Source organism: Rana temporaria, chromosome 7 (genome assembly GCF_905171775.1).
Source record: "Rana temporaria chromosome 7, aRanTem1.1, whole genome shotgun sequence".
In the NCBI taxonomy this organism is placed as follows: Eukaryota; Metazoa; Chordata; class Amphibia; order Anura; family Ranidae; genus Rana; species Rana temporaria.
Window position 1 is genome coordinate 112056288 of NC_053495.1, and position 16699 is coordinate 112072986.

The following is a 16699-nucleotide window of genomic DNA, read 5'->3' on the forward strand; positions in this document are numbered from 1 at the left end:
TCTTAGGCCGGGTACAGACGAGCAAACATGTACGATGAAACCGGTCCGTCGGACCGTTTTCACCGTACATGTCTGCCCGGGGATTTCTGTATGGTGGCTGTACTCACCATCATACAGAAATCCGCGCGTAAACAATACGCGGGGCGTGTCCGCGCCGTCGCGGCGACGATGACGCGGCGACGTGGGCGGCCCTGCCAGTTCAATGCTTGCACGCCTGCGTCGAAGTCATTCGACGCAAGCGAGGGATGGTGGGCACTCGGACATGTACGGTAGGTCTGTACAGACGACCGATGATGTCCGAGCGGGCAGGATTTCAGCGGGCTGTTTTAAACAATTCCAGAAATATTTGCCTGCTGGAAAAAGGCCCGGCTGGCAAATGTTTGCTGGAATCCTGCCCGCTCGGGCCTACACACGACCGAACATGTCTGCTGAAACTGGTCCGCGGACCAGTTTCAGCAGACATGTTCGGTCGTGTGTACGGCCCATAAGATAAAATAGCTGTCCAAAATACCAAGCAATTGACTCCGATTTAAAACACCTGTGCAAGATAAAGGAAAACTTGCAAACATGGCCTGTTGGGGGTTGAGAACCACTAATGTAGAAAGCTTGTCAAAAATCTTTTCTTTTTAATAGACATGTGCATTTGTTTTCGTCCAAATGCATTTCCGTCCAAATTTCAGGTATTTTCGTTATCGTTTTAACAAACAAACGACAAACGATAACGAAAGCACAGAAAACGAAAACCGAAAGATCCGACATAAACAAATGCTTTATTTTCATTTTCGAAGAAAACGAAAATAAAGCATTTGTTTATGTCGGATCTTTCGGGTTTTCGTTTTCTGTGCTTTCATTATGGTTTGTCGTTTGTTTGTTAAATTTTGGTGACTTTGCTGCGCTGCATGTTTCACAAGTGGTGTCAGAAGTGGGATGTTCGCTGTTGTACCGGTCACTTTACAGTTACAGTGGCCTTAAAGGTACAGGACCCAGAAAATGGAAGATATTGTAAAAGCCCTGTTACAAGCTACCTCTGTGCAGCAAGAGACTAATAGACAGGCCGCTGCCTTAGCTGCAGCGCAACAAGAGACTAATAGACAGGCCGCTGCAGTGCAACAAGAGACTAATAGACAGGCCGCTGCCTTAGCTGCAGCGCAACAAGAGACTAATAGACAGGTAGCTGCAGCAGCTGCAGTACAGCAGGAGACCAACAGGCTCCTGACTTTGCAGATTGAAGCTTTGACTAAAGCACAACAGTCAGACCATGCTGTTCTCAAAGCAACCCTGGATCAGATGACTACCCAAGGGTCTACTAACCCACCAGCAGGGGGGGTAAGCCAAATTCGTGCAAGCAGCTGTATGCAGAAAATGACCCCGGATGATGATGTGGAGACTTATCTACTGGCGTTCGAACGGACCGCCACCCAAGAAGGCTGGGCCCCAGGACAGTGGGCTGGAATCATTGCACCCTTCCTCCTGGGAGAAGCACAGAAAGCCTATTTTGATCTGGATGAGGTGGCTGCTGCAGACTATCCCAAACTGAAAGGAGAGATCCTGGCTCGCTTAGGGGTGACTTCCACAGTGAGGGCCCAACGTTTCTACAACTGGAGGTTCAAAGAAGGAAAAGCGCCAAGATCCCAGATGTTTGACTTAATTCATCTGGCTCGGAAGTGGCTCAAACCAGAGACTCAAACCCCTGCACAGATTATAGAAGCGCTTGTACTGGACCGGTACGTGAGAGAGCTTCCAAGTGGCCTCCGAGAGTGGGTCACTCAGGGAAATCCCCTGGACTGTGATAGTATGGTCGCACAAGTGGAGCGGTACCTGTCTACCAAAAATTTGGACCGATCTCTCTCTAGGACGACCGGGAAAACACAGAGAACAGGAGACCGGAGGAGTGGAGTGGAAGCAGACTTCGGATCGGGAGCCCGTTTTTCCAAAACAGACTTTAGAGGTCAAAACCCTGGGAAAGAGGACCACCCTAGGAGAAACTCCATAACTTGTTTTGAGTGTGGCGCCAAAGGACATGTCAGGGCGAGATGCCCCAATCTTCCTGAGCCCATGCAGTGTGGTCTAGGGGAAGATTCCTATGATTTTTGTGGACTCATTTGTTTAGCAGGCCTGGTAGAAGGGGGACATACCTTCCGAGTACCTGTCCTGCTGGACAAACAAGAGACAGTGGCCCTGGTGGACTCTGACAGTGCCCTGACTTTGGTAGCCAGTAAATTGGTAAAACCTTGTTGGATACAGAAGCATAGAACCATGGGGGTATTGTGTATTCATGGGTGTACTGTGCGGTATCCTACTGCCAACATAGAAGTGTTAGTACAGGGCAGTTTGGTAAGGATCGTAGCAGTGGTAGTTCCTCGTCTACCATATCCTTTGATAATAGGAAGGAATTTCCCTAATTTCCATGCTCTGTTACAGTCCCCTGTGATGGGAGAACAAGGGGAACCTGAAGTGGAGCAGAGAAATACAGGGGTCCATGAAGTATTTCCCTTTGCTCATCCTGACTTGTATATCTCTAATCCAAAAAGAGGTAAAACGAGACGGGAACGCAGGGAGAGCAAGCTAAGATTTAATAGGGCTGTCAAGGAAGTCCTGTTGAATCAGCGTGGGGAGCAGTCCAGGAGAGGCGGGGCCCCACGACAGACAGAAGATGAGGCAGAGGTTGGTCAACCGGAACCCCCCCCAGAGGCTACCAGTGAAGGGGACGAGGGGGATACAGATGTCCTGGATATTTCGGGTAGTGGCTTTGGCCGGGATCAGGCAGATGATCCCCTGTTGCAGGAAGCCAGGAGTAATGTTGTGGAGGTTAATGGGGTACCAGTGGAAGGGGTAACGGGAAAGGCCTATCCCTATTTTGTCCTTAAAAATGATCTCCTTTACAGAGTGACCTCCTATGAGGGACAAGAGCTTGAACAACTGGTTGTGCCTTCGTCATACACCCGGAAAATCCTGGATTACTCTCACTCTCATCTTCTGGGGGGACATTTAGGGGTGGAGAAAACCCAAGAACGGGTGCTCAGGAGGTTCTTTTGGCCTGGGGTATATGAGGGGATTAAAAGATATTGTGCTTCTTGCCTGGAATGCCAGCTGGCATCTCCCAGACCGAAGTTGAGAGCCCCACTCATACCTCTCCCTATAGTTGATGTTCCGTTTGAGAGGATTGGCATGGACCTAGTGGGTCCCTTAGAGAAAACCGCTCGAGGGCACCAGTACATCCTTGTCATCCTCGATTATGCCACCAGATACCCAGAAGCCATTCCACTACGCAAGGCTAATGCTAAAAGTATTGCTAAAGAGCTGGTTCAGATGTTTACACGGGTGGGGATACCCAGGACATTGCTCACGGATCAGGGGACACCGTTTGTCTCCCGTATTATGAAAGAGCTATGTCAGCTATTTAATGTACAGACTCTGAGAACGTCAGTGTATCACCCCCAGACCGATGGGTTGGTAGAAAGGTTTAACCGGACCCTAAAGGGGATGTTGAGAAAAGTCGTTAGCAGGGATGGGAAGGATTGGGACTTGTTACTTCCTTACCTGTTATTTGCAGTTCGAGAGATTCCCCAAAGTTCTACGGGCTTCTCCCCATTTGAGCTTTTATATGGTAGGCATCCCCGGGGTATACTGGATATCCTAAAGGAAACCTGGGAAGAACAGGGGGTAACTGGGACCAATGTCCTCCAGTATGTTGAAGATATGCGGGTGCGTATGGCTCAGATTGCCCCTCTTGTTCGTCAGCATATGGAGCAGGCGCAGAGTAGGCAGAAGTCCTACTATGACCAGAGGGCCCTAGTGAGACAGTTTGAAAGGGGGGACAGAGTAATGGTTCTAGTACCCACCACAGAAAGCAAACTTCTAGCACAGTGGCAGGGACCCAATGAGGTCCTGGAAAAACTGAGCCCAGTAAATTATAAAATTAGTCAGCCAGGACGCCGGAAGAAGGAGGCCATCTTCCACATAAACCTCCTTAAGCCATGGAGGGCTAGAGAGGACTGCATGGCCACAGTGGGTGACAACCCGCCTGTTCCACAGGCACCTAGTTCTTCAGTGACAATCTCTCCAGAGCTGACACCTGAGCAAGTAGAGGAAGCTAGAGGCCTGGTTGAGAGGAATAGTGATGTCTTCTCCCCTGACCCTGGACAAACCCGAGAAATTACCCATGATATTATTACAGAACCAGGGGTTGTCATAAGAGTGAAATCTTACCGCATTCCGGAGTCCAAGAGGGAAGCTGTAAGGGCTGAAGTCAGGAAAATGCTTGAGCTTGGAGTGATAGAGGAGTCTCACAGCCAGTGGTGCAGCCCCATTGTTCTAGTGCCTAAACCTGATGGGTCCATCAGGTTCTGTAATGACTTCAGGAAGTTAAACGAGGTGTCTAAGTTTGACGCCTACCCCATGCCTAGGGTGGATGAACTGGTAGAGCGATTAGCCAAAGATAGGTTCTTCACCACGTTGGACCTGACAAAGGGTTATTGGCAGATCCCATTGACAAAGCATGCTCGAGAGAAAACAGCCTTTGCCACTCCTGATGGCCTGTTCCAGTACAGGATTATGCCTTTTGGCCTCCATGGAGCTCCAGCCACTTTCCAAAGGCTAATGGATAAGTTGCTCAGGCCCCATACCGAATATGCAGCCGCATACTTGGATGATGTGATCATTCATAGCCTGGACTGGGAAAGCCATCTGGACAAAGTGCAGGCAGTCTTGGACACTCTTAGAAGAGCGGGGTTGACAGCTAACCCCTCTAAATGTGCCTTGGGTCTAGCTGAGGCTAGATACTTGGGTTACCTGGTTGGCAGGGGACTTGTTAAACCGCAAATGAACAAGATAGGAGCTATACAGAACTGGCCCAGGCCGTTGAGGAAAAAACAAGTCAGAGCCTTTTTGGGGATCGTAGGCTACTATCGGAGGTTTATTCCTCACTTTGCTACAAGGGCTGCCCCGCTCACTGACCTTATTAAAGCCAGAAGTTCAGACACGGTAAAGTGGAACAGCAAGGCTGAGGAAGCCTTTGCTGGTCTTCGGGCAGCGCTTTGTGCCCAACCCGTGCTTGTGGCTCCTGACTTTGGGAAGGAGTTCTTTCTCCAGACTGATGCCTCAGAGGTGGGTTTGGGTGCAGTGTTGTCCCAATATGTGGATGGTGAGGAACACCCTGTCCTATATTTGAGTCGGAAGTTGTTACCCCGAGAACAGCGCTACGCCACAGTCGAAAAAGAGTGTTTGGCGATTAAGTGGGCAGTAGAAACACTCCGCTACTACGTGTTGGGCAGACGGTTTACCCTGGTCACAGACCATGCTCCGTTAAAATGGATGCACACCAACAGGGACAAGAACGCTCGGGTTACGAGGTGGTTTTTGTCCCTACAGCCCTTTTCTTTTGTGGTACGACACAGGGCAGGTCTCCTCCACAGTAACGCAGATGCTCTGTCCCGAGTACATGGGTTTGCAGAGGTGGCCGCTTCCCACACAGGTGTTAAGCTGGGGGGGAGGATATGTGACAGAGTACATGATTCCAGGTATGTCAGTGTGAGATTGGAAAGGTCAGCTTTCCCTGTCTTAGAAAGGGTTAAGCCTGGCCCAACAGGTAAACCTCCTCTCTCTCCCTATTAATTAGCCTGCACCTGATAGTCTGGGGGAGGGAGAGCTCAGTGTGAGATCCAGGCTGTGCTGGATGGGCAGACTGAAGTCTGTCTGTGTATCTGAGGAACAAGGTCTGTCAGAACTTATTGTTTATATTGAACTATTATTTTTGTTTGTTTATACTGGAGGCCGGAATAGCCGCTCCAGTAACCCGTAGTGAGGGACACTACTGTTTAGTTAGCCTCCTAAGCTGGAGTAGGCCTTTTTGTTTGTATTATTATTTTTGATGCAATAAAGCCATATTTATTGCTATTTTGGTGACTTTGCTGCGCTGCATGTTTCACTATTTCTACTAACCCAAGCGACTTTGCCACAATATATATATATATCTATATATATATATATCTATATCTATATATATATATATATATATATATATATATATATATATATATATATATAGATATATAGATATTTTAAGGGGTTAGCTCGGTAGCGGGGTGTGTGACCCCTTGGATGGGTTCACTACACACTGAATTTCTACAGACAGGCAGTCGAAGACGGTTGAAAACAAAGATTTTGGTTTATTCTTCCATCTTGCTGGAAACAAGTGCAAGCATCCAAGCAGCATAAACAAAATCAAACATAAAATAAACCCTTGCCACTTCGGGCGTCTATCTTCACCACACAGGAACCTATCTATAGAGTCTGGCACAGCCTAGTGCTGGGCAGACACTGCTGGTCATACAGCAGAAAAACAATAGTATTTTGATTTTTATCACACAGAAAAAATCAATCACCATCTCACCTCCTCAGAAGACTTTCAGCTACTGCTCTCCTTCACTCAGAAAGCCTCAGGATGCAGCAAATCAGTGGTAATCCTCTGGATTACTTATAGAGGCCTTAATTGCCTCATTCTGAACAGCTGAAGTTTTCCAACGCCCTTAGACCTTTTCTGGCTACTTTTGCAGCCGACGCCTAATAACAATTGGTGTATTGTCTAAACAAGGCAGAAATGTATGTCCCGTCTGTGACAACATCCACAGATATATATATATTGTGGGGTGTCCTGGTTATTGTAACAATTAGTCAAGATAGCTAAGGGCTGGACACCTGTGTGCGGTGAGCATACGGGGAGTTCTGGGCTGGCTGTGTGTGTTTGCAAAGTGTACCTTTTTTTTCTTGTGTCTGGCTGATTTTTACCTGTAACAACACTGTGCCATTTTGCCTTGGTTTTACCAGGGAGCACATGCATTAGCAAAGGCGCCACTAAAAATGTAACAGTTTATTTTGTTTGACAACTAAGTAGCTTTGTTTGGCTCACGAAGATTTGCATCATATGTAAATGCAGCCACGCCTGTTCGAAAGAACTACACACATGCGTATGCATGAACGTTCCAGCGCACACCCAGTGTCAGAGAAACACATTGTGAAGAGTCATGTTCTACTTTCATTTGAACGCTAGATGGCAGCAAAGCTGACAGTGAACAGGCGTGGCTGCATTTACATATGATGCAAATCTTCGTGAGCCAAACAAAGCTACTGCACCAGTGCAGCGAAGCCACGTGCGCCATCGCTGCCAGCAAACTGTTGAGCCAAATAGCGTCTTTGCGAACGCATGTGTGCGCTGACCGTTTAAACACAAGTGAGTATAAAGACACTGCTGCAAATTTTTGTGCGCCATGGCTGCCAGACAACAACTGTGAGTATAGCAGTACTCTTACGAATGCACATGAGCCCTTAGTTGTCAAACAAAATAAACTGTTACATTTTTAGTGGCGCCTTTGCTAATGCATGTGCTCCCTGGTAAAACCAAGGCAAAATGGCACAGTGTTGTTACAGGTAAAAATCAGCCAGACACAAGAAAAAAAAGGTACACTTTGCAAACACACACAGCCATGCATCACATGACTTCCTAGCTGTCTATAAAAGCTCAGGAAGTGCTCAGAGGGATTGCTGGTTCGTCTTCAGCTTCCTGTTTCCTGTGACTTGTTCCTGTGTTTGATTACCTGCTGTGACCCGGATTGCCTCTGACTATGCTGATCTTCTCTTCTGGTTAATTTCTCATTACCCGGGTCACGTGAGACACCAAGTGTTGCTTGGCAGGCTAAGGTGCTTAGCAGGATTGTTACATAGGGGCTTGATGAGCCCTATCAAAGGGTTTCCCTTCTGAGGTGTGTTAAATCTACACCCAAGTACTCCCTTTTTGTGGCTAGTAAAGTTCTTCAAAAAAGAGGAGTGGGATTAACACTACAGGGAAGGGCACACCTATGTCATCAGTAGTTCCTGATGAACTTAGTCATATCCCTAGTGTTATATCCCCCTGAAAGACCAGAGGCTTCCGGGCAATCTGAGCCGCTGCACCTATCTGGTATTGTGTCTACAGTCAACGCTGCTGCCTCACCCTTTATCACTAAGGATGAACTGTCCTCAGCCCTAGCCAGCTTAGAGCACAGGATGGCTGCCATGATTGCCTCCATCCCACAGGGTCTTGGTGGGGCTTAGTGGGAAAGGAGTCATGGTAGTCTCGAATAAGAGAAGGGGCATGCAGATCTTTGGCTGGAACCCAGGAACGGTCTGTAACAGGATATCCCTTCCAATGAACTAGATAACAAAGGCCACGACCCTGTCTTCTAGAATCAAGAATCTTGGAGACTTCAAACTCATTTTTTCCAAAAAAAATAGGAGGAGGCAGCTGTTGCGTTCTGTAGTAGCGATTGAAAATTGCTTTTTTGAGGAGGGAAACGTGTAACACGGGATTTATCCAGAGAGAGGAGGGTAACTTCAACTGATAGGAGACTGGCCCGACTCGAGCAATAATTCTGTAAGGACCAATAAATCGAGGGCCCTACTTGGTAGAAGGTTGTTTCAGTCTCACATATTTGGTTGATAGCCAAACTCTGTCCCCCACCACATATGGAGGTATATTCTTTGTTGGAAAAAAGTGCATACTTGACTTCCGTAGTAATAAGCAAATCTTTTTTCCAATGTAGCAGAATATTTTTCCCCCTGTTGATATGCTGCTGGTACACCTGGAACCCAGAAACTAGGGATGAGCTTCGTGTTCGAGTCGAACGTATGTTCGACTCGAACATCGTATGTTCGATCGTTCGTCAAAATACGAACAAAATGGGTCGTTCGCGCCAAATTCAAGAGACGCACCATGGCCCATAATTCACTGCGGTATTGCTTGCTTATGATTTGCCAAGCATGCTCTATGACCCGCATGCTTGGCCAATCACAGCGCCGTCAGTACAGAGAGCCGTAATTGGCCAAAGCCAGGGTGGCTTTGGCCAATTATGGCACAGGGCTTTAGCACACGCCCCACACTATAAAAGGCCGCCTACGTTGTTTGCGTAAGTCGTCCGTGAATGGGGCTGGACGTAATTTACGTTCACGTCGAAACCAATAAGTCCTTGCGCCGTATTTGGAGCAATGCACACTGGGATATGTCCACGGACGGCGCATTCGCCATTCGTGAAAAACATCAATCACGTCGGGTCACGAGTGATTAACATAAATCACGCTACGCCTATTTACGCTACGCCGCCAGCAACTTACGAAGCAAGTGCTTTGAGAATACTGCACTTGCCCGTATAAGTTGCGGAGGCGTAGCGTAATTAGGATACGTTACACCTGCACAAAGATACGTGACTGTACGAGAATCTGGCCCTTGGTGTATACTGCTAGTTTGCTCATTACTTTGCACCTAAACCCACTTGGTGTATAGTGCAAGTGTGCTCATTACTTTGCACCTAAACCCACTTAGTGTATACTGCAAGTGTGCTCATTACTTTGCACCTAAACCCACTTGGTGTATGCTGCAAGTGTGCTCATTACTTTGCACCTAAACCCACTTGGTGTATAGTGCAAGTGTGCTCATTACTTTGCACCTAAACCCACTTGGTGTATACTGCAAGTGTGCTCATTACTTTTCACCTAAACCCACTTGGTGTATACTGCAAGTTTGCTCATTACTTTGCACCTAAACCCACTTGGTGTATAGTGCAAGTTTGCTCATTACATTGCACCTAAACCCACTTGGTGTATACTGCAAGTGTGCTCATTACTTTGCACCTAAACCCACTTGGTGTATAGTGCAAGTGTGCTCTTTACTTTGCACCTAAACCCACTTGGTGTATAGTGCAAGTTTGCTCATTACTTTGCACCTAAACCCACTTGGTGTATAGTGCAAGTTTGCTCATTACTTTGCACCTAAACCCACTTGGTGTATAGTGCAAGTGTGCTCATTACTTTGCACCTAAACCCACTTGGTGTATAGTGCAAGTGTGCTCATTACTTTGCACCTAAACCCACTTGGTGTATACTGCAAGTGTGCTTATTACTGTTATATCCTCTGTGTTGTGAGGGACACAAGACTCTGGTCTGGAACAATGGATGTTTATTTCAGTACAGGCTGTACACTGCAACATGCATCTCAGGACAATACATATCTTATCTGCTTCTTACATGTGCTCTCTCTAAGATAGCTACTATACCCCTTGACCCTTGTCATCACTGCTGGGTGTAGCCAGCCTTAAAGTGCCAGTACATGTGGAACCCTTCAGGTATAACACCTTCCATCCATCCCTAAAAAAAAACAAAAACAAAAACAAAAAACCACAATAAAACAATAACAGGCACAAAACATTAACTGATAACTGTCCAATAACAGTCCTCCAAACACAGGAGAATTACGGGACTTCAAGCTTCCAGGAACCGTTGCGGGGTTAATATGTCATCGGATCACTTCCGTCGGCCCCGTCGAAAGTCTCGTAACCGCTCTTGCAACTGAAACCGGTCAGGAGGGCGACAGTGTCGTTGAGGCCGGGCATCCAGAAATTCGTGACCGGAGGAAACAGGGCTGGCCGGAATGGGTACCGGCAGGGCCAAGAAGGGATCGCCCAGCTCAGAGGGTAAACAGACCTCCGGACCAGAGCTGGAGGGCTTTGTTGGAGCTGAGTTCAAAAGTTCAGAGTCCCCGCAATCATCAGTGTCTGCGCATCCTGATTCGCTGGGAGCAGATCCTTAAGACACTGGTGGTTCAGCCGGCATCAGGGATTCGGGCAGTTGAGAATGAGGACGCAGTTGGTCCGCATGACGTCTGCAAATGGAACCATCTTCCAGGCGGACCTTGTACATCTTGGGTCCCAAAGTCTCTGCAATGACAGCAGGAAGCCAACGGGTGTTGGAAGCCCCATAAGATCGGGCCCATACCTTTTGTTGGGCTGTGAATCGGGGGAGCTCATTGTGTTTGACCATCTTGTCTTGGGACTGTAGTACATGTTCCTGGACTGTTTGAGGGCGGAGCATATCCAAAACAGTCCATGGCTGCCGCCCCAGAAAGAGTTCTGCTGGAGTTTTCCCAGTGGTTGCATGTGGTGTGTTTCTGTAAGCGGAAAGGAAGGAGTCCAGCTGCTGGGGTGACAGGGACTGTTTACTTGCAGCCACTGTAGCTTTGAAATAGCGTTTAAAAGTCTGCACAAACCGCTCTGCTTGACCATTTGTAGCCGGGTGGTAAGGTGCGGTCAACTTGTGCTTGATGTTGTGGGCAGTCAGGAAATGCTGAAACTCCTGACTGGTGAATTGTGCACCGTTGTCTGTGACGATTTCTCTGGGGTATCCAAACGTAGCAGCGAGATGTAACAGTATGGAAACCGTTGCCTTAGTCGTTGGCTGAGTAACAGGAATGACCTCAGGCCACTTTGAATGGGCGTCCACTATGATCAAGAAGGTGTGTCCTCTGATCGGGCCTGTAAAGTCTAAGTGTAGGCGAAACCAAGGAACCGTGGGCCAAGTCCAGGGCTGGACGCACCCTCGAGGAGGGTCTCTTGCCGTTTGTGCACATCCAGCACAAGCATTCACATATGTTGTGATATCTGAGTCTAGGTTTGGCCACCACACATAGCCTCTGGCCTTTTGTTTCATACGTGTGCCCCCGGGATGACCAGTACGTAGCAAGTCCAGAATGTGTCTCCGGAGGGTCTGTGGAATGATCACTCGGTCTCCCCATAAAACACAGTTGCCAGCCACAGTTAATTCCATACACCTACGGAAATAAGGTTCATACTCCTGTGTGACAGTTGCAGGCCAACCGGACCGTACCCAGGAGAGTATTGTTTTCAGAAAGGTATCCTTGGTTGTATGGGCTGCTATCTCCCCAGAAGACAAGAAGGACAGGCTGGTGTAACGACAACTCTTGACCGGTGGAGAAGAGTCAATGGACCTCCCTGTCAGTCGGGACATTGCGTCCGCATTCGCATTGGCATCATGACCACGATACTGAATTTTGTAGCTGTATGCCCCCAAGAATAGGGCATACTGTTGGAGGCGGGCCGCAGTAGTCTGGGAGATGCCTTTGTCAGGGCTAAAGATCTGAAGGAGCGGTTTATGGTCCGTCAGTATGGTGAATTCCCTACCATACAGGTAAAGATGAAACTTCTAAATCGCCCATATTAGCGCAAGAGCCTCTTTGTCAATGTGTGAGTAATTGCTTTCTGCTTTTGTCAAAGACCTGGAGGCAAATGCCACTGTTTTTTCTGACCCATCTGGTAAGATGTGGGATAGTACCGCCCCCAGACCATAGGGTGAGGCATCACAAGCCAACGTGAGAGGCTTCTGTAGGTCATAGTGCACGAGCATGCGTGACGCCAACAGCTTCCACTTAGAAACTTCAAAAGCACGTTGGCATGCAGCCGACCAGTCACATCTGGAGTGTTTCTCCAAAAGCTTGTTCAACGGAAACAAGGTGTGTGCCAAATCTGGCAGGAATTTGTGGTAATAGTTCAGCAAGCCAAGGTATGATCGCAGCTGCTGTACGTTGGTTGGGGCTGGAGCTTTGACTAAAGCATCAACCTTGACTTCTGTGGTGTGTATACCTTCTGCATCCACAAGGTGGCCACAAAACTCCAATTTAGGCACCATGAATTGGCATTTTGCTAAGTTCACTTTCAGACCCTGTTCTTGGAGTCTCGCCAACACAAGCTCCACATTCTGCTTGTGTTCCTGGTCGGTCCGTCCTGTAATGAGCATGTCATCTAGCAGGCACTGAGTGAAAGGAATGTCCGCCAAAATCTCGTCCATTTTTCGTTGCCAAATGGCTGGGGCAGAGGCTACCCCAAACACCATCCGATTATATTCATACAGTCCCTTGTGGGTGTTGATGGTCAGAAACGTGCGGCAAGAAGGATGGACCTCAAATTGTAAATATGCTTGTTTGAGATCAAGCTTGGTGAACTTTTGACCCCCTGCAAGAGAGGCAAAAATGTCATCTACTCTGGGTAGGGGATACTGGTCTATTTCCAGTTGAGAGTTCAGTGCCATGCGGAAATCGCCACAAATGCGCAAGTCCCCATTCGCTTTCTTTACCGGTACAACTGGTGATGCCCACTCGCTGTGTTCTACCTTTGAGATGACACCTTGTTCCTCCAGCCGACTTAGTTCTGCTTCCACACCTGCTCGGAGTGCGAAAGGTACTGTCCGAGCTTTGAAGAACTTAGGCTGAGCATTGGGTTTCAGCTTGAGTCTCACACAGTCATGCTTTATTTTTCCCAACTGGTCATCAAAAATCTTTGGGAACCGCTGCTTCAGGGACACCACCCATCCCTCATTATCTCCTAATGGAATGGTAACGGTGTTACAGGGACTTATGGCGATGTCTGGCATACCAAAGTGAGCAATCCAGTCTCTCCCAAAGAGAGGGGGTCCCCCATTTTCTAGGATATATAATGGCAGTCTCTTTGTCTGACCCTTGTACAATACCTTTACTTTTGCGTAACCCAGTGGGTGGAGTATCTGCTTTGAGTATGTCTGCAGTTTGATTGGTGTTGGGCGGACAGTTTTTCGGGTCTGAAGTTGTCTCCATTGTTTCTGGGTGATAACTGAAACTGCTGCTCCTGTGTCTACATCCATCTTGAGTCTCTTTCCCTCAACGGTTACATCTACAGTCATTGCGGAGGGTGCTGAATGCATATGATGTATGTCTAACCTGTGGAGCACAGCCTCATCCTCTGACTCAGATGATGATGTATATCTTCCCACCATATATGTCTTTGTCTTGGGGTTCAGAGGTTGTTTATCTCGCACCTTCTTGCTACGGCAAACTCGTTTCAGATGGCCGGTCCTACCGCAATTATGACAGGTCTGATCCTTAAACCGGCAGACTTTGTAATCATGGTCTGTATTCCCACAACGGTAGCAAGCTGACTCCCGGCTTGGTGGGGGTCTGTATTTCCAGTTTGCAGCAGTTGGCTTGACTGCTGTTCTGAAAACTTCCTGCTTCACCTCTTCCCTTCTGCTCTGGGGGTTCAATTCCTCTGTATCTTTCACAGCCATTTCCATCACTGAAGCTATCTCAATTGCCTTTGTAAGGGTAAGGTCTTTCTCTGTTAACAGTCTCTTTTGTGTTGACTCACAATTCAGTCCCATGACAAACTTATCTCTCAGTGCAGTAGGTAGGTAGTCCCCAAAAGAACAGGTAGAGGCTAGTCTGCGAAGGGCGAGCACATAAACTTTAATCTCTTCACCTGTCTGCTGCTGCCTCTGATAGAAGCGAAATCTTTCTGCAATTTCTAATGGTTTAGGCTGGAACTGATCCTCTAGCAGTGTCATCAGCTCTGCCAATGTCTTAGCTGCTGGTTTTACAGGGGAAAGCAGATCCCTTAGAGTGTCATATGTCTTGGCCCCAACCACTGTCAGAAACACTGCTACTTGCCTGTTGTCTGGGATGGCATTTGCACTGAAATACTGTTCCAGTCTCTCAACCCAGGAACTCCAGGATGTCTGTTCTCCATCAAACTCACTTAATGTCCCGATTAATGACATTTTCCTGCTGGGATCTGTGATTGCTTTTATCTAGGTGACAATCCACAATGTCTTTGTCTCTCTCTCAGACTGATAGACACTTTGTAGATCCCATTCTCGTCGCCACTGTTATATCCTCTGTGTTGTGAGGGACACAAGACTCTGTTCTGGAACAATGGATGTTTATTTCAGTACAGGCTGTACACTGCAACATGCATCTCAGGACAATACATATCTTATCTGCTTCTTACATGTGCTCTCTCTAAGATGGCTACTATACCCCTTGACCCTTGTCATCACTGTTGGGTGGAGCCAGCCTTAAAGTGCCCGTACATGTGGAACCCTTCAGGTATAACAATTACTTTGCACCTAAACCCACTTGGTGTATAGTGCAATTGTGCTCATTACTTTGCACCTAAACCCACTTGGTGTGTAGTGCAAGTTTGCTCATTACTTTTCACCTAAACCCACTTGGTGTATACTGCACGTGTCCTCTGCAGTTTGCACCTAAAGCTACGAGGTGTGTGTACTGACTTTGTCCTCTGCAGGCCGATATAATGTCTGGAAGGGCAACAAGGAGAGGCAGAGAGTCACGAGGGCAAGCAGGCTCTGCGTCTAGAGGCAACAGTGCTGGTTGTGGACACGGTGCATCCTCTTCAGCACGTGGCCAGTGCACACGCTCGTCCTTGTTGTCGGGAGCTGGCCGTGTTGTTGAGCCTCAACATGCAGAAAACTTGGTAGAGTGGATGACTAAGCCATTCTAATCCTCCTCATCCTCTCTCATCCAGGCTGAGCTTACTTTGTCTGGCAAAGTAGCTGCCAAGGCATCCTCTTCCCTCTGCTCAATGGCATCACTAACTCCTTCCCTAGTCCCACCATGTCCTCCTGAGGAGTCCCCCGAACTGTTTGAACACAGTGTTGGGTACATGCTGCATGAAGATGCTCAGCGTTTTGAAGGCTCCGATGATGGAACACAGATAGAGGAAGGCAGTAATGTGAGCCCAGAGAGAGGGGGTGCCCAAGAAGGACAGCAATCTGGCAGTCATGTTCCCCCAGCTGCAGCATACTGCCAGGTTTTCGACAGTGATGAGGAGGGAGGGGATGATGAGGTCACTGACTGTACATGGGTGCCTGATAGGAGAGAGGAGGAGGAGGCACAGGCACATCTCCAACGAGGTAGGATGCCCTCCAGGGGCCAGCCTAAGGGCAGCACACCAACTGCATTACATCGCAGAGCTACGCCTGTGCAGGGCACTGCTGTGTCTCAGCGTTACTGCAAAAGTTCTTTGGTGTGGGCCTTTTTTGAGACATGTGCATCAGATCGGACCGTTGCATGCAGTTCGTTGGCAAGCATACCTGAAAGACCCACACCAAAGAACAAAGCGGACCTCCCCTTGCCCCTCATCAGCTGGGATCTCCAACCCCACTATACCCTCAGTCCTCTCTGAAGCCTGCACTGATAGGACTTAAGGTGTAGAATTAGGTGTGTCACAACCTAGTAGTACATGCAGGCAATCTACTAGCGGTACACCGATGGCAGATTGTACCAGACAAATTTCCCTGCCCCAGCTGCTGCAGCGCCGAAAAAAGTACTCTCCCAGCCATCCACATGCCCAGCGGTTGAATGCTAGCTTAGCGAAATTGCTAGCACTTCAACTGCTGCCTTTTCAGTTGGTAGATTCCGCCACCTTCCGTGAGTTTGTGGAATGTGCGGTACCTCATGAAATAGAATGTATAAATAACTGACTTTATTTTTAAGTAGAAATTAACTTTTCTATATGTGTTTTAACATACTTACATTAGCTAACAGTTTGCATAGAGTCACACCCTGCTTCTGCTAAGTCATTGTGGTTAAATTCATGGAACAGCCTGATTGTATAAGCAAAGTCATCTTTTAGCCATTGTTAAAACTAAATTCAGCTGGTTTAAATCTTGATAAGAAAATACTAAGTTTGTATGAAATCTACAGACATATGCAATAATATGCAGCCCATCCTATTTTTCTTCTGTATACAAGTCCCTCTGAGAGAATAAACTTTAGAGATCTAATGAACACTTAAATGCTTTCTTGTGTCTCATTGTGATTTCTCACGGAATTCCGGGGGTTACTGAAATGTATCCTGCATTTACCTGAAGTACACCTGGGTGTACCTTTAACATTTGGTGGCAGCGGTTGGATGAAAAAAATCACCTTTGGTAAGAGGAATCTTTTTGTCTTTTAGACAGACTGTCTTCCCTTGCCTTAGCTCTGATTTAAATTTCACCTTGAACTAAACTTATGTAGAAGAGGGATACGAGCCATGCCTTGGTGTAT

General features: G+C 47.6%; 1 protein-coding gene across 5 annotated transcripts in view; it reads left to right on the top strand.

Moving 5' to 3' along the window:
* Window positions 1-16699, top strand: part of LOC120946232 (complement factor H-like) — a 3139400-nt gene that overhangs the window by 3026810 nt on the left and 95891 nt on the right. The gene's annotated exons all lie outside the window — the stretch shown is intronic.